Raw genomic sequence first — 26,731 nt, forward strand, 5'->3', positions numbered from 1 at the left:
CCATGAAATATGGCAGTGTGTGAGTTTCACAATTTAACATCTGACCGAGCCCCATTTACCTGTTTTTTTGATATTAAAATTTGCCCTGATGTGTTACAATCTACCTGCTGTTGCTGACACTTACCGCCACTTGATCTTCAGGAGATTGGCAACATCCGCACAGAGTGAGACGACACCCTTTCGAGAACTTCTGATAACAAACGCCACCGCTTTCGATGCAATTTCCTTATCTTCGTCCCCACCGTCTATTTCTGAACCACTTCCTGGAAGAAAGGATTTTCGGAACAGGAAGGGGGATTAGCAACAATTCGGTCCACTTGTGTTCCCGAGAAACGGAATCACCGAGCTACACATCCCCCAGGGGAACGGGCTTCAAATCTCCTCACCCAGTCGGAGTTGGGTCAGGACAGAAAGACTTGCATTCGTGAAATACCTTTCATAACACCCACAGTTTGTCTCAAGGCACATGATAGATGATGAAGCACTTCCAAAGCATCAGCACGGTGGCAAACTGGTTAGCACTGCTGCCTCACAGCTCTATGGACCTGGGTTCGAATCCCAGCTTGGGTCACTGTCTGAGTGGAGTCTGCATATTCTCCCTGTGACTGTGCGCATTTCCTCTGGGTGCTCCAGTTTCTTCCCACAGTCTGAAGGATGTGCTGGTTATGTGGATTGGCTGTGCTAAATTGCCGCTCAGTGTACCCGAACAGGTGCCAGAATGTGGCAGCTAGGGGATTTTCATAGTAACTTCATTGCAGTGTTAATGTAAGCCAACAAGTGACACTAATAAATAAAACTGAGGAAGGCATGAAAGATTAATTAAATCCAATGCATGAAAGTGAATCAATATCAGCAGTGATGGGGCCATTAACCTGAAGTGCTTTGCAATCGTATCATTTGGTTTTCCTGTGTCCTCTATTCTCTGAATTAAGAGGGCGGGGGGGGGTGGTGGTTCCAATTTTTTTTCCCTGAAAACCATCAAGTTCTGAAAGCCGGCCCGGGCTCAGTGCCGAGGTTGCCAAAGTTGAGGTGCTCTGCCCATATCATTCTGCTGTAACTGCGCTGCACCCCCTCCTAAGAAAGACTTCAGGAGAAGTTGATATTTACTAACAAGGAAAAACTCTACAGAGGCCGGCAGCCCACTGGTTGCCCCAGTCCCTCCATGTCCTCTAGCTGTCTTCTGGCCAAGAGAGTTCCCCACCCCTGGAGTGATTACCCACACTCAGTTCCAATTGGTTTCCCCAAGCAGGTGACTCGCTTCTGCTGTGTTGCTCTTAACATGACAATCACCGCAAAGGGGTGGCACAGTGATTAGCACTGCTGCCTCACAGAGCTAGGGACCCAGGTTCAATTCCTGGCTTGGGTGACCAGTTGTGCGGAGTCTGCACATTCTCCCCGTGTCTGCATGGGTTTCCTCTGGGTGCTCTGGCTTCCTCCCACGCTCCCAAAAGGCCTGCTGGTTGGGTGCATTGGTGGTGCTAAATTCTCTCTTAGTGTACCTGAACAGGCACTGATAGGGGATTTTCACAATAACTTCATTGCAGTGTGAATGTAAGCCTACTTGGGACACTAATAAATAAACTTGCATCTTGATTTTGAAATTCTCATCCTTGTTTTCAAATCCCTCCATGATCTTGCTCCTCTCTAATAACTCTTCTCCATCTCCACAATCCTCCAAAACATCTGTGTTCCTCTAACTCTGGCCTCTTATCATAGAATCCTACAGTGCAGAAGGAGGCCATTTGGCCCATCGAGTCTGCACCAACCACAACCCCACCCAGGCCCTACCCCCATATCCCTACATATTTACCGGCTAATCCCTCTATTCTACGCATCTCAGGAGTCTAAGGGGTAATTTTTAGCATGGCCATCAACCTAACCCACACATCTTTGGACTGTGGGATGAAACTGGAGTACCCGGAAGAAACCCACGCAGACATGAGGAGAATGTGCAAATTCCACACAGACAGTGACCCAAGCCAGGAATCGAACCCACGTATCAATGGTATCAATGGGTGCTATTCTGGTTGGCGGTTGGTGACTAGTGGAGTGCCCCAGGGATCGGTGCTGGGGCCTCAGCTATTTACCATTTATATAGATGATCTGGAGGAGGGGGCTGAGTGTAGGGTGTCAAAATTTGCTGATGACACAAAGATAAGTGGAAAAGCAAATTGTGCGGAGGGTGTGGAAAGTCTGCAGAGGGATCTAGATAGGCTGGGCAAATGGGCGAGGAACTGGCAGATGGAGTAAATGTTAGCAAGTGTGAGGTTATCCACTTTGGCAGGAATAATAGTAGGAGGGATTACTATTTAAAGGGTGAAAAGCTGCAACATGCTACGGTGCAGAGGGACCTGGGGGCCCTTGTGCATGAGTTGCAAAAGCCCAGTCTGCAGGTGCAGCAGGTGATCAAGAAGGCGAATGGAATGCTGGCCTTCATAGCGAGGGGGATAGAATATAAAAGTAGAGAGGTCTTGCTGCAACTGTACAGGGCACTGGTGAGGCCGCAGCTGGAGTACTGTGTGCAGTTTTGGTCGCTGCACTTGCGTAAGGATATTTTGGCCTTGGAAGGAGTGCAGAGGAGGTTCACTAGGCTGATACCGGAGATGAGGGGGTTGAGCTATGAAGAGAGGCTGAATAGACTGGGCTTGTACTCATTAGAGTTTAGAAGGATGAGGGGGGATCTTATAGAGACGTATCAGATAATGAAAGGGATGGATAGGGTAGAGGTAGAGAGATTCTTCCCACTCAGAAAGAACAGCAGGACTAGAGGGCACAGCCTCAAGATAAGGTGGGGGGCAGTTTAGAATGGAGTTGAGGAGGAACTTCTTCACTCAAAGGGTGGTGAATCTCTGGAATTCTCTGCCTGTTGAAGTGGTGGAGGCTACCTCGCTAAATATATTTAAGACACTGGTAGATAGGTTTTTGGTAGGCAAGGGAATTAAGGGTTATGGGGAGAAAGCGGGAAAGTGGAACTGATCCACTTCAGATCAGCCATGATCTTATTGAATGGCGGGGCAGGCTCGAAGGGCTAGATGGCCTACTCCTGCTCCTATTTCTTACGTTCTTATGCGTTGTAATGCAGTGTGTCTTCTCGTTCAGTGCGCTTTCCACTTCGGTGCGTGTTCCATTTCAGTTTATGTTTCGGTACGAAGCGTGTGTTCTATTTCAGAGCTTGCGTCCTAGTTGCTCCATTTTTGTGATCCACAGCAATGCCTGTGCTGTTTTTCAGTGTGGGTGCTGTATTTGACTGTTTGTGCCCAGCCTGGCTCCATTTCAATGTGTTTTATTTTATTCATTTACAGGATTTTGGAGTCGCTGGCTAGACCAGCATGTACTGCTCACCCTTTGTTTCCACTGAGGAGGTGATGGTGAGCTGCCTTTTTAATCCGGCGCAGTTCCCGAGGTGTAGATACGCCCATGGGGCTGTTAAGATGGAGTTCCTGGATTTTAACCCAGCAACAGTGAAGGAATGGCGATACATTTCAAGTCAGGATGGTGAGTGACTCGGAGGGGACCCTCCAGCTGTTGGTTTTCTCAGGTGTCTGCTTCTCTTGTCCTTCCAGATGGCAATGGTCATGGGTTTGAAAGTGCTGCTTAAGACTCCTCAGTGAGTTCTGCAGTGCATGTTATTGATGGAATATACTGCTGTCACTATTCATTTGTGGTCTCATCAAGGCAAGTGGAAAGTATTTCCCAAAGGTAGGGGAGTCTACACTAGAGGGCATAGATTTAAGTTGAGAGGGGAGAGGTACAAAAGTGTCCAGAGGGGCAATTTTTTCACACAGAGAATGGTGAGTGTCTGGAATAAGCTGCCAGAGGTAATAGTAGATGCAGGTACAATTTTAGAACTTAGAACAAATTATAGTTTGTGTTCTCTCTTCGCGTGTGTTCCACTTCAGTGTGTGTACTACTTCAGTGTGTGTACTACTTCAGTGTGTGTTCTGTTTCAGTGTGTGTTCTATTTTAGAGCGTGTTCTATTTTAGCGCGTATTCTGTTTGAGTATGCATTTGATCTCAGTGTGGATTGTATTTCAGCGTGGGTTCTATTTCGGTGTGTGTTCTATTGCATTCTAAGTTCTACTTCGGTGTGTGTTGTTTTAAGGCATGTTTCTATTTCACTGTGTGTTCTATTTCACTGTGTGTTTCTTTGAGTTTGTGTTCTATTTTGGTGTGTGTTCTAATTTCGGGGTGTGTTCTATCTCAGATTGTGTTCTATTTCAGTGCGTGTTCAATTTCAGGGTGTGTTCTATTTTGATGTGTGTTCTATTTCGGTGTGTGTTCTATTTCGGTATGCGTTCTATCTCAGTGTGTGTTCTATTTCAGTGTGTGTTCTATTTCAGTGTGTGTGATCTATCTCAGTGTGTGTTCTATTTGAGTGTGTGTTCTATTTCAGTGTGTGTTCTATCTCAGTGTGTGTTCTATTTCAGTGTGTGTTCTATTTCAGTGTGTGTGATCTATCTCAGTGTGTGTTCTATTTCAGTGTGTGTTCTATTTCGGTGTGTGATCTATCTCAGTGTGTGTTCTATTGCAGTGTGTGTGATCTATCTCAGTGTTTGTTCTAATTCAGTGTGTCTTCTATTTCAGTGTGTGTTCTATGTCAGTGCGTGTTCTATTTCAGTGCGTGTTCTATTTCAGTGCATGTTCTATTTCAGTGCGTGTTCTATTTCAGTGTGTGTTCTCATTCAGTGTGTGTTCTATTTCAGTGTGTGTGATCGATCTCAGTGTGTGTTGTATTTTGGTGTGTGTTCTATCTCACTGTGTGTTCTATCTGAGTGTATGTTCTCTGTCATGTGTGTTCTCTGTCAGTGTGTGTTCTCTGTCAGTGTGTGTTCTCTGTCAGTGTGTGTTCTACTGCAGTGTGTGTTCTATTGCAGCGTGTGTGATCTATCTCAGTGTTTATCTACTTCAGTGTGACTTCTATTTCAGCGTGTGTTCTAATTAGTGTGTCTTCTATTTCAGAGTGTGTTCTATTTCAGTGCATGTTCTATTTCTGTGCGTGTTCTATCTCAGTGTTTGTTCTCTTTCAGTGTGTGTGATCGATCCCAGTGTGTGTTGTATTTTGGTGTGTGTTCTATCTCACTGTGTGTTCCATCTGAGTGTGTGTTCTCTGTCAGTGTGTGTTCTCTGTCAGTGTGTGTTCTATCTCAGTGTGTGTTCTATTTCAGCGTGTGTTCTACTTTGGTGTGTGTTCTATCTCAGTGTTTGTTCTATCTCAGTCTGTGTTCTCTCTGTGTGTGTTCTCTGTCAGTGTGTGTTTTATTTCAGTGTGTGTGATCTATCTCAGTGTGTGATCTATCTCAGTGTGTGATCTATCTCAGTGTGTGTTCTCTGTCAGTGTGTGTGATCTATCTCAGTGTGTGTGATCTATCTCAGTGTGTGTTCTATTTTGGTGTGTGATCAATCTCGATGTGTGTTCTATTTCAGTGTGTGTTCTATTTTGGTGTGTGTTCTATCTCAGTGTGTGTTCTATCTCAGCGTGTCTTCTATTTCAGCGCGTGTTCTATTTCGGTGCGTGTTCTATTTCGGTGCGTGTTCTATTTCAGTGCGTGTTCTTTTTCAGTGCGTGTTCTATTTCAGTGTGTGTTCTATTTCACTGTGTGTTCTTTTTCAGTGTGTGTTCTATTTCAGTGTGTGTTCTATTTCAGTGTGTGTTCTTTTTCAGTGCCTGTTCTTTTTCAGTGCGTGTTCTATTTCAGTGCGTGTTGTATTTCAGTGCGTGTTCTATTTCGGTGCGTGTTCTATTTCAGTGCGAGTTCTTTTTCAGTGCGTGTTCTATTTCAGTGTGTGTTCTATTTCACTGTGTGTTCTTTTTCAGTGTGTGTTCTTTTTCAGTGTGTGTTCTATTTCAGTGCCTGTTCTTTTTCAGTGCGTGTTCTATTTCAGTGTGTGTTCTATTTCAGTGCCTGTTCTTTTTCAGTGCGTGTTCTATTTCAGTGTGTGTTGTATTTCAGTGTGTGTTCTATTTCAGTGTGTGTTCTATTTCACTGTGTGTTCTATTTCAGCGTGTGTTCTATTTCACTGTGTGTTCTTTTTCAGTGCGTGTTCTATTTCAGTGCGTGTTGTATTTCAGTGTGTGTTCTATTTCAGTGTGTGTTCTATTTCAGTGCCTGTTCTATTTCAGTGCCTGTTCTTTTTCAGTGCGTGTTCTATTTCAGTGCGTGTTCTATTTCAGTGCCTGTTCTTTTTCAGTGCGTGTTCTATTTCAGTGCCTGTTCTTTTTCAGTGCGTGTTCTATTTCAGTGCGTGTTCTATTTCAGTGTGTGTTGTATTTCAGTGTGTGTTGTATTTCAGTGTGTGTTCTATTTCAGTGTGCTTTCTAATTCAGTGTGTGTTCTATTTCAGTGTGTGATCTATTTCAGTGTGTGTTCTATTTCAGTGCCTGTTCTTTTTCAGTGCGTGTTCTATTTCAGTGCGTGTTCTATTTCAGTGCGTGTTCTATTTCAGTGCCTGTTCTTTTTCAGTGCGTGTTCTATTTCAGTGTGTGTTCTATTTCAGTGTGTGTTCTATTTCAGTGCGTGTTCTATTTCAGTGCGTGTTCTATTTCAGTGTGTGTTGTATTTCAGTGTGTGTTGTATTTCAGTGTGTGTTGTATTTCAGTGTGCTTTCTAATTCAGTGTGTGTTCTATTTCAGTGTGTGATCTATTTCAGTGTGTGTTCTATTTCAGTGCCTGTTCTATTTCAGTGCCTGTTCTTTTTCAGTGCGTGTTCTATTTCAGTTTGTGTTCTATTTCAGTGTGTGTTCTATTTCAGTGTGTGTTGTATTTCAGTATGTTTTCTATTTTAGTGTTTTTTCTATGTTAGTGTGTGTTCTCTTTCATTAATTATTCTATTTTAGTGTGTGTTTATTTCAGTTTGTGTTCAGTCTCAGTGTGTGTTCTATTTCAAAATGTGTTCCATTTCAGTGTGTGTTCTACTTCAGTGTGTGTTCTTTTTCAGTGTGTTCTATTTCAGTGTGTGTTCTATTTCAGTGCCTGTTCTATTTCAGTGTGTGTTGTATTTCAGTCTGTTTTCTATTTTAGTGTTTTTTCTACGTTAGTGTGTGTTCTCTTTCATTAATTATTCTATTTCAGTGTGTGTTTATTTCAGTTTGTGTTCAATCTCAGTGTGTGTTCTTTTTCAGCGTGTGTTCTATTTCACTGTGTGTTCTATCTCAGTGTGTGTTGTATTTCAGTCTGTTTTCTATTTCAGTGCCTGTTCTTTTTCAGTGCGTGTTCTATTTCAGTGTGTGTTCTATTTCAGTGTGTGTTGTATTTCAGTCTGTTTTCTATTTTAGTGTTTTTTCTATGTTAGTGTGTGTTCTCTTTCATTAATTATTCTATTTTAGTGTGTGTTTATTTCAGTTTGTGTTCAATCTCAGTGTGTGTTCTATTTCAAAATGTGTTCCATTTCACTGTGTGTTCTATCTCAGTGTGTGTTCTTTTTCAATGTGTATCTGTTCCATTGTGTGTTCCATTTCAATGTGTGTTCTATTTTACTATGTGTTCTGTTTCACTGTATTTTCTTTTTAAGTGTGTGTTCTATTTCAGTCTGTGTTCTCTTTCTTTGTGTTTTATACTTAAGTTCTATTTCAGCGTGTTTTCTATCTCAGTGTGTGTTCTATTTCAGTGTGTGTTCCGTCTCAGTGTGTGTTCTGTTTTACTGTGTGTTCTATTTCAGTGTGTAATCTATTTCAGTGTGTGTTCTATTTCAATGTATGATCCGTTTCAGTGTGTGTTCCATTTCAGCGTGTGTTCTATTTCAGCGTGTGTTCTGTTTCAGTGTGTGTTCTATCTCAGCGTGTGTTCTATCTCAGTGTGTGTTCTACCTTGAGAAGGTGAGAGGGCATGGGGACCAAGGGGCTTTGGCCTTGTGGATCCAGAACTGGCTTTCCCTCAGAAGGCAGAGAGTGGTTGTGGATGGGTTTTTTTTGCATGGAGGTCGGGCACCAGTGGAGTGCCCCAAGGATCTGTTCTAGGACCCTTGCTGTTTGTCATTTTCATAAATGGCCTCGATGAGGGAGTGGAGGGATGGGTTAGTAAGTTTGCCGACGACACGAAGGTTGGTGGTGTTGTGGATAGTCTGGAGGGATGACAGAAGTTGCAGCGTGACATAGATAGGATGCAAGACTGGGCGGAGAAGTGGCAGATGGACTTCAACGCGGATAAATGTGTCATGGTCCATTTTGGCAGGACCAACGGGATGAAGGAGTACAATATCAAGGGGAGGAGTCTTAGAAGTGTTGAGGAGCAGAAGGACCTTGGGGACTGAGTCCATAGGACTCTTAAATTGGCCTCACAGGTGGAGATGTGGTCAAGAAGGCGTATGGTGTACAAGCCTTCATTAATCGAGGGATTGAGTTTAGAAGTCGGGAGGTAATGCTGCAACTTTATAAGACCCTTGTCAGACCCCATTTGGAGTACTGTGCACAGTTCTGGTCGTCTCACTACAGGAAGGATGTGGAAGCTATTGAGAGGGTGCAGAGGAGATTTACAAGGATGTTGCCTGGATTGGGAGGCATGCCTTATGAAGATAGGTTGAGGGGGCTCGGTCTCTTCTCCCTGGAGAGATGAAGGTTGAGAGGCGACCTGATAGAGGTTTATAAAATGTTGAGAGGAATAGATAGGGTGGATTCTCAGAGGCTATTTCCCAGGTCTGAAATGGTCGCTACGTGAGGACACAAGTTTAAGGTGCTGGGGAGCAAGTACAGAGGAGATGTTAGGGGAAAGTTTTTCACTCAGAGGGTGGTGAGTGAATGGAATCGGCTGCCGTCAGTGGGGGTAGAGGCGAACTCACTGGGGTCTTTTAAAAGACTTCTGGATGAGTACATGGGATTTAATGGCATTGGAAGTTACAGATAGTTCTATGGCCTGGTAGGTATGGATATGATCGGCGCAACTTGTGGGCCGAAGGGTTTGTTTGTGCTGTAGTGTTCTATGTTCTATGTTCTATCTCAGTGTGTGTTCGATGTCAGTGTGTGTTCTACATAGAGCATAGAACATTACAGCGCAGTACAGGCCCTTCGGCCCTCGATTTTGCACCGACCAGTGGAACCAATGGAATGACCCTCTAACCTAAACTATTCCAATGTTATCCATACGTCTATCCAATGACCATTTGAACGCCCTTAAAGTTGGCGAGTCCACAACTGCTGTAGGCGGGGCATCCCACACCCTTACTACTCTCTGAGTAAAGAGCCTACCTCTGACATCATCCTATATTTATCACCCCTCATTTAAAGCTATGTCCCCTCGCGTTAGCCATCACCATCCGAGGAAAATGGCACTCACTGTCCATCCTGTCTAATCCTCTGATCGTCTTGTATGCCTCAATTAAGTCACCTCTTAAACTTCTTCCTCTAAAGAAAACAACCTCAAGTCCCTCAGCCTTTCCTCATAAGTCCTTCCCACCATACCAGGCAACATCCTGGTAAATCTCCTCTGCACCCTTTCCAATGCTTCCACATCTTTCCTATAATGCGTCAACCAGAACCGTATGCAGTACTCCAAGTGCGGCCGCACCAGAGTTTTGTACAGCTGCAACATGATCTCACGGCTCCGAAATTCAATCCCTCTACCAATAAAAGCTAATACACCGTATGCCTTCTTAACAAACTTATCAACCTGGGTACCAACATTCAGGGATCAGTGCACATGTACACCGAGATCTCTCTGCTCATCCGCACGACAAAGAGTCTCTCCATTAGCCCAATACTCTAATCTTGTTACTCCTTCCAAAGTGAATCAATTCACACTTTTCTGCATTAAACTCTATTTGCCACCTCTCAGCCCAGCTTTGTAGCTTATCTATGTCTCTCTGTAACCTGCAATATCCTTCCACACTGTTCACAACTCCATCGACTTTAGTGTCATCTGCAAATCTATTAACCATTCTACACCTTCAACTAGGTTCCATTTCATGCGTGTTCCATTTCATGCGTGTTCCATTTCATGCGTGTTCCATTTCAGGGTGTGTTCTATTTCAGTCTGTGTTCGAACTCAGGGTGTGTTCTATCTCAGCGTGTGTTCTATTTCGAAGTGTGTGTTCTATTTCACTGTGTTCTATTTCACTTTGTACTATTTCAGAGTGTTTTCTAATTCAGTGTGTGTTCTAATTCAGTGTGTGTTCTAATTCAGTGTGTGTTCTAATTCAGTGTGTGTTCTATTTCAGTGTGTGTTCTAATTCAGTGTGTGTTCTAATTCAGTGTGTGTTCTAATTCAGTGTGTGTTCTATTTCAGTGTGTGTTCTAATTCAGTGTGTGTTCTATTTCACTGTGTTCTATTTCACTTTGTACTATTTCAGTGTTTCCTATTTCAGTGTGTGTTCTATTTCAGCGTGTTCTATTTCAGTGTGTGTTCTAATTCAGTGTGTGTTCTATTTCAGTGCGTGTTCTATTTCAGAGTGTGTTCTATTTCAGTGTGTGTTCTATTTCAGTGTGTGTTCTATTTCAGTGTGTGTTCTATTTCAGTTTGTGTTCTATTTCCGTTTGTGTTCTATTTCAGTGTGTGTTCTATTTCAGAGTGTGTTCTACTTCAGCGTGTGTTCTATTTCAGTGTGTGTTCTATTTCAGTGTGTGTTCTATTTCAGTGTGTGTTCTATTTTAGTGAGAGTTCTACTTCAGTATGTGTTCTATTTCAGTGTGTGTTCTATTTCAGTGTGTGTTCTATTTCAGTTTGTGTTCTATTTCAGTGTGTGTTCTATTTTGGCTTGTGTTCTATTTTAGTGAGAGTTCTACTTCAGTATGTGTTCTATTTCAATGTGTGTTCTACTTCACTGTGTGTACTATTTTTGTATGTGTTCTATCTGAGTGTGTGTTCTATTTCAGTGTGTGCTCTATTTCAGTGTGTGTTCTGTTTCAGTGTGTGTTCTATCTCAGTGTGTGTTCTATTTCAGTGTGTGTTCTATTTCAGAGTGTGTTCTATCTCAGTGTGTGTTCTATCTCAGTGTGTGTTCTATTTCAGTGTGTGTTCTATTTCAGAGTGTGTTCTATCTCAGTGTGTGTTCTATCTCAGTGTGTGTTCTATCTCAGTGTGTGTTCTATCTCAGTTTGTGTTCTATCTCAGTTTGTGTTCTATCTCAGTTTGTGTTCTATTTCAGTGTGTGTACTATTTTTGTATGTGTTCTATCTGAGTGTGTGTTTTGTTTCAGTGTGTGCTCTATTGCAGTTTCTATTTCAGTGTGTGTTCTGTTTCAGTGTGTGTTCTGTTTCAGTGTGTGTTCTGTTTCAGTGTGTGTTCTATTTTAGTGTGTGTTCTATTTAAGTGTGTTTTCTATTTAAGTTTCTATTCTATTTCATTCTGTGTTCCATTTTAGTTTGTGTTCTGTTTCAGTGTGAGTTCTATTTTAGCATCTGTTCTATTCTAGTGTGTGTTCACTTCTAGTGTGTGTTCTATTTTAGTGTGTGTTCAATTTAACTGTGTTCTGTTTTAGTGCGTGTTCTATTTTTGTGTGTGTTCTAGTTCATTGTGTGTTCTACTCTAGCATCTGTTCTATTTTAGTGTGTGTTCTATCTCAGTGCCTGTTCTATTTCAGTGGGTGTTCCATTTCAGTGTGTGTTCCATTTCAGTGTGTGTTCCATTTCAGTCTGTGTTCTATTTCAGTCTGTGTTCTATTTTAGTGTGTGTTCATTGCGTGTTGTATTTCCGTGCGTGTTCTATTTCAGTCTGTGTTCTATTTCAATCTGTGTTCTATTTCAGTGTCTGTTCTATTTCAGTGTCTGTTCTATTTCGTTGTGTGTTCTATTTTGGTGTGTGTTCTATTTCAGATTGTGTTCTATTTCAGTATCTGTTCTATTTTAGTGTGAGTTCGCTTTTAGTGTGAGTTCACGTCTAGGGTGAGTACACTTTTAGTGTGTGTTCTATTTCAGTGTGTGTTCTATTTCACTGTGTGTTCTTTATCAGAGTGTGTTCTATTTCAGTGTGTCTTCTATTTTAGTGTGTGTTCTATTTCAGTGCGTTTTCTATTTTAGTGCGTGTTCTATTTCGGTGTGTGTTCAATTTCAGTGCGTGCTCTATTTTAGCACGTGTTCTATTTTAGTGCGTGTTCTATTTTAGTGTGTGTTCTATTTTAGTGCGTGTTCTATTTCAGTGTGTGTTCTATTTCAGTGTGTTCTATTTCAGTGTGTGTTCTATTTCAGTGTGTGTTCTATTTTAGTGCGTGTTCTATTTCAGTGTGTGTTCTATTTTAGTGCGTGTTCTATTTCAGTGTGTGTTCTATTTCAGTGTGTGTTCTATTTCAGTGTGTGTTCTATTTCAGTGCGGGTCGGCGCAACATCGTGGGCCGAAGGGCCTGTTCTGCGCTGTAATGTTCTATGTTCTATTTCAGTGTGTGTTCTATCTCAGTGTGGGTTCCAATTCAGTGTGTGTTCCAATTCAGTGTGTGTTCCAATTCAGCTTGTGTTCTATTTCAGTGTATTTTCTATTTCAGTTTGTGTTCTGTCTCAGTGTGTGTTCCAATTCAGTGTGTGTTCTATTTCAGTGTGTGCTCTATTTCACTGTGTGTTCTATCTCAGTGTGTGTTCTATCTCAGTGCCTGTTCTATTTCAGTGTGTGTTCTATCTCAGTGCCTGTTCTATTTCGGTGTGTGTTCTATTTCAGCGTGTGTTCTATTTCAGCGTGTGTTCTGTTTCAGCGTGTGTTCTGTTTCAGCGTGTGTTCTATCTCAGTGTGTGTTCTATTTCAGCGTGTGTTCTATTTCAGTGTGTGTTCCATTTCAGTGTGTGTTGTATTTTATTATGTGTTTTATTTCTGTGTGTGTTTTGTTTTAGTGTGTGTTCTATTTGAGTGTGTGTTCTATCTCAGTGTGTGTTCTATTTCAGTGCGTGTTCTACTTTAGTGTGTGCTCTGTTTCAGTGTATGTTTTTTTTAATGTGTTCTATTTCAGTGTGTGTTCTCTTTCAGTGTGTGTTCTATTTCAGAGTGTGTTCTATTTCAGTGTGTGTTCTATTTCAGAGTGTGTTCTTTTTCAGTGTGTGTTTTCTTTCAGCGTGTATTCTATTTCAGTGTGTATTCTATTTCAGTGTGTGTTTTGTTTTATTGTGTGTTCTATTTGAGTGTGTATCCTGTCTTCGTGTGTGTTCTATCACAGTGTGTGTTCTATCTCAGTGTGTGTTCTATCTCAGTGTGTGTTCTATTTCAGTGTGTGTTCTATCTCAGTGTGTGTTCTATCTCGGTGTGTGATCTATCTCGGTGTGTGTTCTATCTCGGTGTGTGTTCTATTTCGGTGTGTGTTCTATCTCAGTGTGTGATCTATCTCAGTGCGTGTTCTATTTTAGTGTGTGTTCTATCTCAGTGTGTGTTCTATTTCAGTGCGTGTTCTATTTTAGTGCGTGTTCTATTTCAGTGTGTGTTCTATTTCAGTGCGTGTTCTATTTTAGTGTGTGTTCTATTTCAGTGTGTGTTCTATTTCAGTGTGTGTTCTTTCTCAGTGCCTGTTCCATTTCAGTGTGTATTCTATTTCACTGTGTGTTCTATCTCAGTGTGTGTTCTATCTCAGCGTGTGTTCTATTTCAGCGTGTGTTCTATTTCAGTGTGTGTTCTATTTCAGTGTGTGTTCTATTTCAGTGTGTGTTCTATTTCAGTGTGTGTCCTATTTCAGTGTGTGTTCCTATTCAGTGTGTGTTCCATTCAGTGTGTGTTCCAATTGAGTGTGTGTTCCAATTCAGTTTGTGTTCTATTTCAGTGTATTTTCTATTTCAGTTTGTGTTCTGTCTCAGTGTGTGTTCCAATTCAGTGTGTGTTCCAATTCAGTGTGTGTTCCAATTCAGTGTGTGTTCTATTTCAGTGTGTGCTCTATTTCAGTGTGTGTTGTATCTCAGTGTGTGTTCCAATTTAGTGTGTGTTCCAATTGAGGGTGTTTTCAATTTTAGTGTATGTTCTATTTCAGTGTGTATTCTATTTCAGTGCGTGTTCTATTTTAGTGTGTGTTCTATTTTAGTGTGTGTTCTATTTTAGTGTGTGTTCTACTACAGTGTGTGATCCATTCCAGTGTGTGTTGCATTTTACTGTGTGTTGCACTTCACTGTGTGTTCTATCTCAGTGTGTGTTCTATCTCAGTGCCTGTTCTATTTCCGTGTGTGTTCTATTTCAGCGTGTGTTCTATTTTGGTGTGTGTTCTATTTCAGTGTGTGTTCTATTTCAGCGTGTGTTCTATTTTGTTGTGTGTTCTATCTCAGTGTGTGTTCTGTTTCAGCGTGTGTTCTATCTCAGTGTGTGTTCTATTTCAGCGTGTGTTCTATCTCAGTGTGTGTTCTATTTCAGTGTGTGTTCTATCTCAGTGTGTGTTCTATTTCAGTGTGTGTTCTATCTCAGTGTGTGTTCTATTTCAGCGTGTGTTCTATTTCAGTGTGTGTTCTATTTCAGTGTGTGTTCTATTTCAGCGTGTGTTCTATTTTGGTGTTTGTTCTATTTCAGTGTGTGTTCTATTTCAGCGTGTGTTCTATTTTGGTGTTTGTTCTATTTCAGTGTGTGTTCTATTTCAGCGTGTGTTCTATTTTGGTGTGTGATCTATTTCAGCGTGTGTTCTATTTTGGTGTGTGTTCTATCTCAGTGTGTGTTCTGTTTCAGCGTGTGTTCTATCTCAGTGTGTGTTCTATTTCAGTGTGTGTTCTATTTCAGCGTGTGTTCTATTTTGTTGTGTGTTCTATCTCGGTGTGTGTTCTATTTCAGCGTGTGTTCTATTTCAGCGTGTGTTCTATTTCAGTGTGTGTTCTATCTCAGTGTGTGTTCTATTTCAGCGTGTGTTCTATTTCAGTGTGTGTTCTATTTCAGTGTATGTTCTATTTCAGTGTATGTTCTATTTCAGTGTGTGTTCCATTTCACTGTGTGTTGTATTTTATTATGTGTTTTATTTCTGTGTGTGTTTTGTTTTAGTGTGTGTTCTATTTGAGTGTGTGTTCTATTTCAGTGTGTGTTCTATTTCAGTGTGTGTTCTATTTTAGTGTGTGTTCTATTTGAGTGTGTGTTCTATCTCAGTGCCTGTTCTATTTCAGTGTGTGTTCTATTTCAGCGTGTGTTCTATTTTGGTGTTTGTTCTATTTCAGTGTGTGTTCTATTTCAGCGTGTGTTCTATTTTGGTGTGTGATCTATTTCAGCGTGTGTTCTATTTTGGTGTGTGTTCTATTTCAGCGTGTGTTCTGTTTCAGCGTGTGTTCTATCTCAGTGTGTGTTCTATTTCAGTGTGTGTTCTATTTGAGTGTGTGTTCTATTTCAGTGCGTGTTCTATTTGAGTGTGTGTTCTATTTCAGTGTGTGTTCTATTTCAGTGCGTGTTCTATTTCAGTGTGTGTTCTATTTCAGTGTGTGTTCTATTTCAGTGTGTCTTCTATTTCAGTGTGTGTTCTATTTCAGTGTGTGTTCTATTTCAGTGTGTGTTCTATTTGTGTGTGTGTTCTATTTGTGTGTGTGTTCTATTTCAGTGTGTGTTCTATTTCAGTGCGTGTTCTACTTTACTGTGTGCTCTGTTTCAGTGTATGTTTTTTTTAGTGTGTTCTATTTCAGTGTGTGTTCTCTATCAGTGTGTGTTCTATTTCAGTTTGCGTTCTGTTTCACTGTGTGTTTTGTTTTAGTGTGGTGTATTTCAGAGTGTGTTCTATTTCAGTGTGTGTTCCATCTCAGTGTGTGTTCCATCTCAGTGTGTGTTCCATCTCAGTGTGTGTTCTATCTCAGTGTGTGTTCCATCTCAGTGTGTGTTCTATATCAGTGTGTGTTCTATTTCAGTGTGTGCTCTATCTCACTGTGTGTTCTATTTCAGTGTGTGTTCTATTTCAGCGTGGGTCCTATCTCAGTGGGTGTTCTCTCTCAGCGTGTGTCGTATCTCAGTGTGTGTTCTATCTCAGTTTGTGTTCTATCTCGGTTTGTGATCTATTTCAGTGTGTGTTCTATTTCAGTGTGTGTTCTATTTCAGTGTGTGTTCTCTTTCAGTGTGTGTTCCAATTCAGTGTGTGTTCCAATTCAGTGTGTGTTCCAATTCAGTTTGTGTTCTGTTTCAGTGTATTTTGTATTTCAGTTGGTGTTCTGTCTCAGTGTGTGTTCCAATTCAGTGTGTGTTCCAATTCAGTGTGTGTTCTATTTCAGTGTGTGCTCTATTTCAGTGTGTGTTGTATCTCAGTGTGTGTTCCAATTTAGTGTGTGTTCCAATTGAGGGTGTTTTCAATTTTAGTATATGTTCTATTTCAGTGTGTATTCTATTTCATTGCGTGTTCTATTTTATTGTGTGTTCTATTTTAGTGTGTGTTCTACTACAGTGTGTGATCCATGTCAGTGTGTGTTGCATTTAACTGTGTGTTGCATTTCACTGTGTGTTCAATCTCAGTGTGTATTCTATCTCAGTGCCTGTTCTATTTCAGTGTGTGTTCTATTTCAGCGTGTGTTCTATTTTGGTGTTTGTTCTATTTCAGTGTGTGTTCTATTTCAGCGTGTGTTCTATTTTGGTGTTTGCTCTATTTCAGTGTGTGTTCTATTTTGGTGTGTGTTCTATTTCAGCGTGTGTTCTATTTTATTGTGTGTTCTATTTCAGCGTGTGTTCTGTTTCAGCGTGTGTTCTGTTTCAGCGTGTGTTCTATCTCAGTGTGTGTTCTATCTCAGTGCGTGTTCTATCTCGGTGTGTGTTCTATCTCAGTGTGTGTTCTATCTCAGTGTGTGTTCTATTTCAGCGTGTGTTCTATTTCAGTGTGTGTTCTATTTCATTGTATGTTCTATTTCAGTGTGTGTTCTATTTCAGTGTGTGTTCTATTTTAGTGCATGTTCTGTTTCACTGTGTGTTTTGTTTTAGTGTGTTCTATGTCAGTGTGTGTTCTATTTCAGAGTGTGTTCTATTTCAGCGTGTATTCTATTTCAGTGTGTATTCTATTTCAGTGTGTGTTTTGTTTTATTGTGTGTTCTATTTGAGTGTGTATTCTGTCTTTGTGTGTGTTCTATTTCAGTGTGTGTTCTATCGCAGTGTGTGTTCTATCTCAGTGTGTGTTCTATTTCAGAGTGTGTTCTATCTCGGTGTGTGTTCTATTTCGGTGTGTGTTCTATCTCAGTGTGTGATCTATCTCAGTGCGTGTTCTATTTTAGTGTGTGTTCTATCTCAGTGTGTGTTCTATCTCAGTGTGTGTTCTATTTCAGTGCGTGTTCTATTTTAGTGCGTGTTCTATTTCAGTGTGTGTTCTATTTCAGTGTGTGTTCTATTTCAGTGCGTGTTCTATTTTAGTGTGTGTTCTATTTCAGTGTGTGTTCTATTTCAGTGTGTGTTCTTTCTCAGTGCCTGTTCCATTTCAGTGTGTATTCTATTTCACTGTGTGTTCTATCTCAGTGTGTGTTCTATCTCAGTGTGTGTTCTATTTCAGTGTGTGTTCTCTTTCAGTGTGTGTTCTATTTCAGTGTGTGTCCTATTTCAGTGTGTGTTCTATTTCAGTGTGTGTCCTATTTCAGTGTGTGTTCTATTTCAGTGTGTGTTCTCTTTCATTGTGTGTTCCTATTCAGTGTGTGTTCCATTCAGTGTGTGTTCCAATTGAGTGTGTGTTCCAATTCAGTTTGTGTTCTATTTCAGTGTATTTTCTATTTCAGTTTGTGTTCTGTCTCAGTGTGTGTTCCAATTCAGTGTGTGTTCCAATTCAGTGTGTGTTCCAATTCAGTGTGTGTTCTATTTCAGTGTGTGCTCTATTTCAGTTTGTGTTGTATCTCAGTGTGTGTTCCAATTTAGTGTGTGTTCCAATTGAGGGTGTTTTCAATTTTAGTGTATGTTCTATTGCAGTGTGTATTCTATTTCAGTGCGTGTTCTATTTTAGTGTGTGTTCTATTTTAGTGTGTGTTCTATTTTAGTGTGTGTTCTACTACAGTGTGTGATCCATTTCAGTGTGTGTTGCATTTTACTGTGTGTTGCACTTCACTGTGTGTTCTATCTCAGTGTGTGTTCTATCTCAGTGCCTGTTCTATTTCCGTGTGTGTTCTATTTCAGCGTGTGTTCTATTTTGGTATGTGTTCTATTTCAGTGTGTGTTCTATTTCAGCGTGTGTTCTATTTTGTTGTGTGTTCTATCTCAGTGTGTGTTCTGTTTCAGCGTGTGTTCTATCTCAGTGTGTGTTCTATTTCAGCGTGTGTTCTATTTCAGTGTTTGTTCTATTTCAGTGTGTGTTCTATTTCAGCATGTGTTCTATTTTGGTGTTTGTTCTATTTCAGTGTGTGTTCTATTTCAGCGTGTGTTCTATTTTGGTGTGTGATCTATTTCAGCGTGTGTTCTATTTTGGTGTGTGTTCTATTTCAGCGTGTGTTCTGTTTCAGCGTGTGTTCTATCTCAGTGTGTGTTCTATTTCAGTGTGTGTTCTATTTCAGTGTGTGTTCTATTTCAGCGTGTGTTCTATTTTGTTGTGTGTTCTATCTCAGTGTGTGTTCTATCTCAGTGTGTGTTCTATTTCAGCGTGTGTTCTATTTCAGTGTGTGTTCTATTTCAGTGTATGTTCTATTTCAGTGTGTGTTCCATTTCAGTGTGTGTTGTATTTTATTATGTGTTTTATTTCTGTGTGTGTTTTGTTTTAGTGTGTGTTCTATTTGAGTGTGTGTTCTATTTCAGTGTGTGTTCTATTTCAGTGTGTGTTCTATTTCAGTGTGTGTTCTATTTTAGTGTGTGTTCTATTTGAGTGTGTGTTCTATCTCAGTGCCTGTTCTATTTCAGTGTGTGTTCTATTTCAGCGTGTGTTCTATTTTGGTGTTTGTTCTATTTCAGCGTGTGTTCTATTTCAGCGTGTGTTCTATTTTGGTGTTTGTTCTATTTCAGTGTGTGTTCTATTTCAGCGTGTGTTCTATTTTGGTGTGTGATCTATTAGAGCGTGTGTTCTATTTTGGTGTGTGTTCTATTTCAGCGTGTGTTCTGTTTCAGCGTGTGTTCTATCTCAGTGTGTGTTCTATTTCAGTGTGTGTTCTATTTGAGTGTGTGTTCTATTTCAGTGTGTGTTCTATTTCAGTGCGTGTTATATTTCAGTGTGTGTTCTATTTCAGTGTGTGTTCTATTTCAGTGCGTGTTCTATTTCAGTGCGTGTTCTATTTCAGTGCGTGTTCTATTTGAGTGTGTGTTCTATTTCAGTGTGTGTTCTATTTCAGTGTGTGTTCTATTTCAGTGCGTGTTCTATTTCAGTGCGTGTTCTATTTCAGTGCGTGTTCTATTTCAGTGTGTGTTCTATTTCAGTGTGTGTTCTATTTCAGTGCGTGTTCTACTTTAGTGTGTGCTCTGTTTCAGTGTATTTTTTTTTAGTGTGTTCTATTTCAGTGTGTGTTCTCTATCAGTGTGTGTTCTATTTCAGTTTGCGTTCTGTTTCACTGTGTGTTTTGTTTTAGTGTGGTGTATTTCAGAGTGTGTTCTATTTCAGTGTGTGTTCCATCTCAGTGTGTGTTCCATCTCAGTGTGTGTTCCATCTCTGTGTGTGTTCTATCTCAGTGTGTGTTCCATCTCAGTGTGTGTTCTATTTCAGTGTGTGTTCTATTTCAGTGTGTGTTCTATTTCAGTATGTGTTCTATTTCAGCGTGTGTTCTATTTTGGTGTTTGCTCTATTTCAGTGTGTGTTCTATTTTGGTGTGTGTTCTATTTCAGCGTGTGTTCTATTTTATTGTGTGTTCTATTTCAGCGTGTGTTCTGTTTCAGCGTGTGTTCTGTTTCAGCGTGTGTTCTATCTCAGTGTGTGTTCTATCTCAGTGTGTGTTCTATCTCAGTGCGTGTTATATCTCGGTGTGTGTTCTATCTCAGTGTGTGTTCTATTTCAGCGTGTGTTCTATTTCAGTGTGTGTTCTGTTTCATTGTATGTTCTATTTCAGTGTGTGTTCTATCTCAGTGTGTGTTCTATTTCAGAGTGTGTTCTATCTCGGTGTGTGTTCTATTTCGGTGTGTGTTCTATCTCAGTGTGTGATCTATCTCAGTGCGTGTTCTATTTTAGTGTGTGTTCTATCTCAGTGTGTGTTCTATTTTAGTGCGTGTTCTATTTCAGTGTGTGTTCTATTTCAGTGCGTGTTCTATTTTAGTGTGTGTTCTATTTCAGTGTGTGTTCTATTTCAGTGTGTGTTCTTTCTCAGTGCCTGTTCCATTTCAGTGTGTCTTCTATTTCACTGTGTGTTCTATCTCAGTGTGTGTTCTATCTCAGCGTGTGTTCTATTTCAGTGAGTGTTCTCTTTCAGTGTGTGTTCTATTTCAGTGTGTGTTCTATTTCAGTGTGTGTCCTATTTCAGTGTGTGTTCTATTTCAGTGTGTGTTCTCTTTCAGTGTGTGTTCCTATTCATTGTGTGTTCCATTCAGTGTGTGTTCCAATTGAGTGTGTGTTCCAATTCAGTTTGTGTTCTATTTCAGTGTATTTTCTATTTCAGTTTGTGTTCTGTCTCAGTGTGTGTTCCAATTCAGTGTGTGTTCCAATTCAGTGTGTGTTCCAATTCAGTGTGTGTTCTATTTCAGTGTGTGCTCTATTTCAGTGTGTGTTGTATCTCAGTGTGTGTTCCAATTTAGTGTGTGTTCCAATTGAGGGTGTTTTCAATTTTAGTGTATGTTCTATTTCAGCGTGTGTTCTATTTCAGTGCGTGTTCTATTTTAGTGTGTGTTCTATTTTAGTGTGTGTTCTATTTTAGTGTGTGTTCTACTACAGTGTGTGATCCATTTCAGTGTGTGTTGCATTTTACTGTGTGTTGCACTTCACTGTGTGTTCTATCTCAGTGTGTGTTCTATCTCAGTGCCTGTTCTATTTCCGTGTGTGTTCTATTTCAGCGTGTGTTCTATTTTGGTGTGTGTTCTATTTCAGTGTGTGTTCTCTATCAGTGTGTGTTCTATTTCAGTTTGCGTTCTGTTTCACTGTGTGTTTTGTTTTAGTGTGGTGTATTTCACAGTGTGTTCTATTTCATTGTGTGTTCCATCTCAGTGTGTGTTCCATCTCAGTGTGTGTTCCATCTCAGTGTGTGTTCCATCTCAGTGTGTGTTCTATTTCAGTGTGTGTTCTATTTCAGTGTGTGCTCTATCTCACTGTGTGTTCTATTTCAGTGTGTGTTCTATCTCAGCGTGGGTCCTATCTCAGTGGGTGTTCTCTCTCAGCGTGTGTCGTATCTCAGTGTGTGTTCTATCTCAGTTTGTGTTCTATCTCGGTTTGTGATCTATTTCAGTGTGTGTTCTATTTCAGTGTGTGTTCTCTTTCAGTGTGTGTTCTCTTTCAGTGTGTGTTCCAATTCAGTGTGTGTTCCAATTCAGTTTGTGTTCTGTTTCAGTGTATTTTGTATTTCAGTTTGTGTTCTGTCTCAGTGTGTGTTCCAATTCAGTGTGTGTTCCAATTCAGTGTGTGTTCCAATTCAGTGTGTGTTCTATTTCAGTGTGTGCTCTATTTCAGTGTGTGTTGTATCTCAGTGTGTGTTCCAATTTAGTGTGTGTTCCAATTGAGGGTGTTTTCAATTTTAGTATATGTTCTATTTCAGTGTGTATTCTATTTCAGTGCGTGTTCTATTTCAGTGCGTGTTCTATTTTAGTGTGTGTTCTATTTTAGTGTGTGTTCTACTACATTGTGTGATCCATGTCAGTGTGTGTTGCATTTAACTGTGTGTTGCATTTCACTGTGTGTTCAATCTCAGTGTGTATTCTATCTCAGTGCCTGTTCTATTTCCGTGTGTGTTCTATTTCAGCGTGTGTTCTATTTTGGTGTTTGTTCTATTTCAGTGTGTGTTCTATCTCAGCGTGTGTTCTGTTTCAGAGTGTGTTCTTTTTCATTGTGTGTTCTATTTCAGCGTGTGTTCTATTTTGGTGTTTGTTCTATTTCAGTGTGTGTTCTATTTCAGCGTGTGTTCTATTTTGGTGTTTGCTCTATTTCAGTGTGTGTTCTATTTTGGTGTGTGTTCTATTTCAACGTGTGTTCTATTTTATAGTGTGTTCTATTTCAGCGTGTGTTCTGTTTCAGCGTGTGTTCTGTTTCAGCGTGTGTTCTATCTCAGTGTGTGTTCTATCTCAGTGCGTGTTCTATCTCGGTGTGTGTTCTATCTCAGTGTGTGTTCTATCTCAGTGTGTGTTCTATTTCAGCGTGTGTTCTATTTCAGTGTGTGTTCTATTTCAGTGTATGTTCTATTTCCGTGTGTGTTCTATTTCAGTGTGTGTTCTATTTCAGTGTGTGTTCTATTTTAGTGTGTGTTCTGTTTCACTGTGTGTTTTGTTTTAGTGTGTTCTATGTCAGTGTGTGTTCTATTTCAGAGTGTGTTCTATTTCAGCGTGTATTCTATTTCAGTGTGTATTCTATTTCAGTGTGTGTTTTGTTTTATTGTGTGTTCTATTTGAGTGTGTATTCTGTCTTTGTGTGTGTTCTATTTCAGAGTGTGTTCTATCTCGGTGTGTGTTCTATTTCGGTGTGTGTTCTATCTCAGTGTGTGATCTATCTCAGTGCGTGTTCTATTTTAGTGTGTGTTCTATCTCAGTGTGTGTTCTATTTCAGTGCGTGTTCTATTTCAGTGCGTGTTCTATTTCAGTGCGTGTTCTATTTTAGTGTGTGTTCTATTTCAGTGTGTGTTCTATTTCAGTGTGTGTTCTTTCTCAGTGCCTGTTCCATTTCAGTGTGTATTCTATTTCACTGTGTGTTCTATCTCAGTGTGTGTTCTATCTCAGCGTGTGTTCTATTTCAGTGTGTGTTCTCTTTCAGTGTGTGTTCTATTTCAGTGTGTGTCCTATTTCAGTGTGTGTTCCATCTCAGTGTGTGTTCTATTTCAGTGTGTGTTCCATCTCAGTGTGTGCTCTATCTCACTGTGTGTTCTATTTCAGTGTGTGTTCTATCTCAGCGTGGGTCCTATCTCAGTGGGTGTTCTCTCTCAGCGTGTGTCGTATCTCAGTGTGTGTTCTATCTCAGTTTGTGTTCTATCTCGGTTTGTGATCTATTTCAGTGTGTGTTCTATTTCAGTGTGTGTTCTATTTCAGTGTGTGTTCTATTTCAGTGTGTGTTCTCTTTCAGTGTGTGTTCCAATTCAGTGTGTGTTCCAATTCAGTGTGTGTTCCAATTCAGTGTGTGTTCCAATTCAGTTTGTGTTCTGTTTCAGTGTATTTTGTATTTCAGTTTGTGTTCTGTCTCAGTGTGTGTTCCAATTCAGTGTGTGTTCCAATTCAGTGTGTGTTCTATTTCAGTGTGTGCTCTATTTCAGTGTGTGTTGTATCTCAGTGTGTGTTCCAATTTAGTGTGTGTTCCAATTGAGGGTGTTTTCAATTTTAGTATATGTTCTATTTCAGTGTGTATTCTATTTCAGTGCGTGTTCTATTTCAGTGCGTGTTCTATTTTAGTGTGTGTTCTATTTTAGTGTTTGTTCTACTACAGTGTGTGATCCATGTCAGTGTGTGTTGCATTTAACTGTGTGTTGCATTTCACTGTGTGTTCAATCTCAGTGTGTATTCTATCTCAGTGCCTGTTCTATTTCCGTGTGTGTTCTATTTCAGCGTGTGTTCTATTTTGGTGTTTGTTCTATTTCAGTGTGTGTTCTATCTCAGCGTGTGTTCTGTTTCAGAGTGTGTTCTATTTCAGTGTGTGTTCTATTTCAGCGTGTGTTCTATTTTGGTGTTTGTTCTATTTCAGTGTGTGTTCTATTTCAGTGTGTGTTCTATTTCAGCGTGTGTTCTATTTTGGTGTTTGCTCTATTTCAGTGTGTGTTCTATTTTGGTGTGTGTTCTATTTCAGCGTGTGTTCTGTTTCAGCGTGTGTTCTGTTTCAGCGTGTGTTCTATCTCAGTGTGTGTTCTATCTCAGTGCGTGTTCTATCTCGGTGTGTGTTCTATCTCAGTGTGTGTTCTATCTCAGTGTGTGTTCTATTTCAGTGTGTGTTCTATTTCAGTGTATGTTCTATTTCAGTGTGTGTTCTATTTCAGTGTGTGTTCTATTTTAGTGCGTGTTCTGTTTCACTGTGTGTTTTGTTTTAGTGTGTTCTATGTCAGTGTGTGTTCTATTTCAGAGTGTGTTCTATTTCAGCGTGTATTCTATTTCAGTGTGTATTCTATTTCAGTGTGTGTTTTGTTTTATTGTGTGTTCTATTTGAGTGTGTATTCTGTCTTTGTGTGTGTTCTATTTCAGTGTGTGTTCTATCTCAGTGTGTGTTCTATCTCAGTGTGTGTTCTATTTCAGAGTGTGTTCTATCTCGGTGTGTGTTCTATTTCGGTGTGTGTTCTATCTCAGTGTGTGATCTATCTCAGTGCGTGTTCTATTTTAGTGTGTGTTCTATCTCAGTGTGTGTTCTATTTCAGTGCGTGTTCTATTTCAGTGCGTGTTCTATTTTAGTGTGTGTTCTATTTTAGTGTGTGTTCTATTTCAGTGTGTGTTCTATTTCAGTGTGTGTTCTTTCTCAGTGCCTGTTCCATTTCAGTGTGTATTCTATTTCACTGTGTGTTCTATCTCAGCGTGTGTTCTATTTCAGTGTGTGTTCTCTTTCAGTGTGTGTTCTATTTCAGTGTGTGTCCTATTTCAGTGTGTGTCCTATTTCAGTGTGTGTTCTATTTCAGTGTGTGTTCTCTTTCAGTGTGTGTTCCTATTCAGTGTGTGTTCCATTCAGTGTGTGTTCCAATTGAGTGTGTGTTCCAATTCAGTTTGTGTTCTATTTCAGTGTATTTTCTATTTCAGTTTGTGTTCTGTCTCAGTGTGTGTTCCAATTCAGTGTGTGTTCCAATTCAGTGTGTGTTCCAATTCAGTGTGTGTTCTATTTCAGTGTGTGCTCTATTTCAGCGTGTATTCTATTTCAGTGTGTATTCTATTTCAGTGCGTGTTCTATTTTAGTGTGTGTTCTATTTTAGTGTGTGCTCTATTTTAGTGTGTGTTCTACTACAGTGTGTGATCCATTTCAGTGTGTGTTGCATTTTACTGTGGGTTGCACTTCACTGTGTGTTCTATCTCAGTGCCTGTTCTATTTCCGTGTGTGTTCTATTTCAGCGTGTGTTCTATTTTGGTGTGTGTTCTATTTCATTGTGTGTTCTATTTCAGCGTGTGTTCTATTTTGTTGTGTGTTCTATCTCAGTGTGTGTTCTATTTCAGTGTGTGTTCTATTTCAGTGTGTGTTCTATTTCAGCGTGTGTTCTATTTTGGTGTTTGTTCTATTTCAGTGTGTGTTCTATTTCAGCGTGTGTTCTATTTTGGTGTTTGTTCTATTTCAGTGTGTGTTCTATTTCAGCGTGTGTTCTATTTTGGTGTGTGATCTATTTCAGCGTGTGTTCTATTTTGGTGTGTGTTCTATTTCAGCGTGTGTTCTGTTTCAGCGTGTGTTCTATCTCAGTGTGTGTTCTATTTCAGTGTGTGTTCTATTTCAGTGTGTGTTCCATTTCAGCGTGTGTTCTATTTTGTTGTGTGTTCTATCTCAGTGTGTGTTCTGTTTCAGCGTGTGTTCTATCTCAGTGTGTGTTCTATTTCAGCGTGTGTTCTATTTCAGTGTGTGTTCTATTTCAGTGTATGTTCTATTTCAGTGTGTGTTACATTTCAGTGTGTGTTGTATTTTATTATGTGTTTTATTTCTGTGTGTGTTTTGTTTTAGTGTGTGTTCTATTTCAGTGTGTGTTCTATTTCAGTGTGTGTTCTATTTCAGTGCGTGTTCTATTTCAGTGTGTGTTCTATTTGTGTGTGTGTTCTATTTCAGTGTGTGTTCTATTTGTGTGTGTGTTCTATTTCAGTGTGTGTTCTATTTCAGTGTGTGTTCTACTTTAGTGTGTGCTCTGTTTCAGTGTATGTTTTTTTTAGTGTGTTCTATTTCAGTGTGTGTTCTCTATCAGTGTGTGTTCTATTTCAGTTTGCGTTCTGTTTCACTGTGTGTTTTGTTTTAGTGTGGTGTATTTCAGAGTGTGTTCTATTTCAGTGTGTGTTCCATCTCAGTGTGTGTTCCATCTCAGTGTGTGTTCCATCTCAGTGTGTGTTCTATCTCAGTGTGTGTTCTATTTCAGTGTGTGCTCTATCTCACTGTGTGTTCTATTTCAGTGTGTGTTCTATCTCAGCGTGGGTCCTATCTCAGTGGGTGTTCTCTCTCAGCGTGTGTCGTATCTCAGTGTGTGTTCTATCTCAGTTTGTGTTCTATTTCAGTGTGTGTTCTATTTCAGTGTGTGTTCCATTTCAGCGTGTGTTCTATTTTGTTGTGTGTTCTATCTCAGTGTGTGTTCTGTTTCAGCGTGTGTTCTATCTCAGTGTGTGTTATATTTCAGCGTGTGTTCTATTTCAGTGTGTGTTCTATTTCAGTGTATGTTCTATTTCAGTGTGTGTTACATTTCAGTGTGTGTTGTATTTTATTATGTGTTTTATTTCTGTGTGTGTTTTGTTTTAGTGTGTGTTCTATTTCAGTGTGTGTTCTATTTCAGTGTGTGTTCTATTTCAGTGCGTGTTCTATTTCAGTGTGTGTTCTATTTCAGTGTGTGTTCTATTTCAGTGTGTGTTCTATTTCAGTGTGTGTTCTATTTGTGTGTGTGTTCTATTTCAGTGTGTGTTCTATTTCAGTGCGTGTTCTACTTTAGTGTGTGCTCTGTTTCAGTGTATGTTTTTTTTAGTGTGTTCTATTTCAGTGTGTGTTCTCTATCAGTGTGTGTTCTATTTCAGTTTGCGTTCTGTTTCACTGTGTGTTTTGTTTTAGTGTGGTGTATTTCAGAGTGTGTTCTATTTCAGTGTGTGTTCCATCTCAGTGTGTGTTCCATCTCAGTGTGTGTTCCATCTCAGTATGTGTTCTATCTCAGTGTGTGTTCTATTTCAGTGTGTGTTCTATTTCAGTGTGTGCTCTATCTCACTGTGTGTTCTATTTCAGTGTGTGTTCTATCTCAGCGTGGGTCCTATCTCAG

The 26,731-nt window shown here is 40.0% G+C and overlaps 1 protein-coding gene across 1 annotated transcript in view; it reads left to right on the forward strand.

Moving 5' to 3' along the window:
- Window positions 1-26,731, forward strand: part of LOC145358968 (sodium channel protein type 1 subunit alpha-like) — a 512,173-nt gene that overhangs the window by 229,709 nt on the left and 255,733 nt on the right. Inside the window, exon 6 of the mRNA XM_080213322.1 lies at window positions 3,303-3,495. The gene's annotated coding sequence lies outside the window, so the exon portion shown is untranslated. The remainder of the gene's footprint in view (window positions 1-3,302; window positions 3,496-26,731) is intronic.

This window comes from Carcharhinus amblyrhynchos, chromosome 2, assembly GCF_965287045.1.
Source record: "Carcharhinus amblyrhynchos chromosome 2, sCarAmb.v2.hapA, whole genome shotgun sequence".
In the NCBI taxonomy this organism is placed as follows: domain Eukaryota; kingdom Metazoa; phylum Chordata; class Chondrichthyes; order Carcharhiniformes; family Carcharhinidae; genus Carcharhinus; species Carcharhinus amblyrhynchos.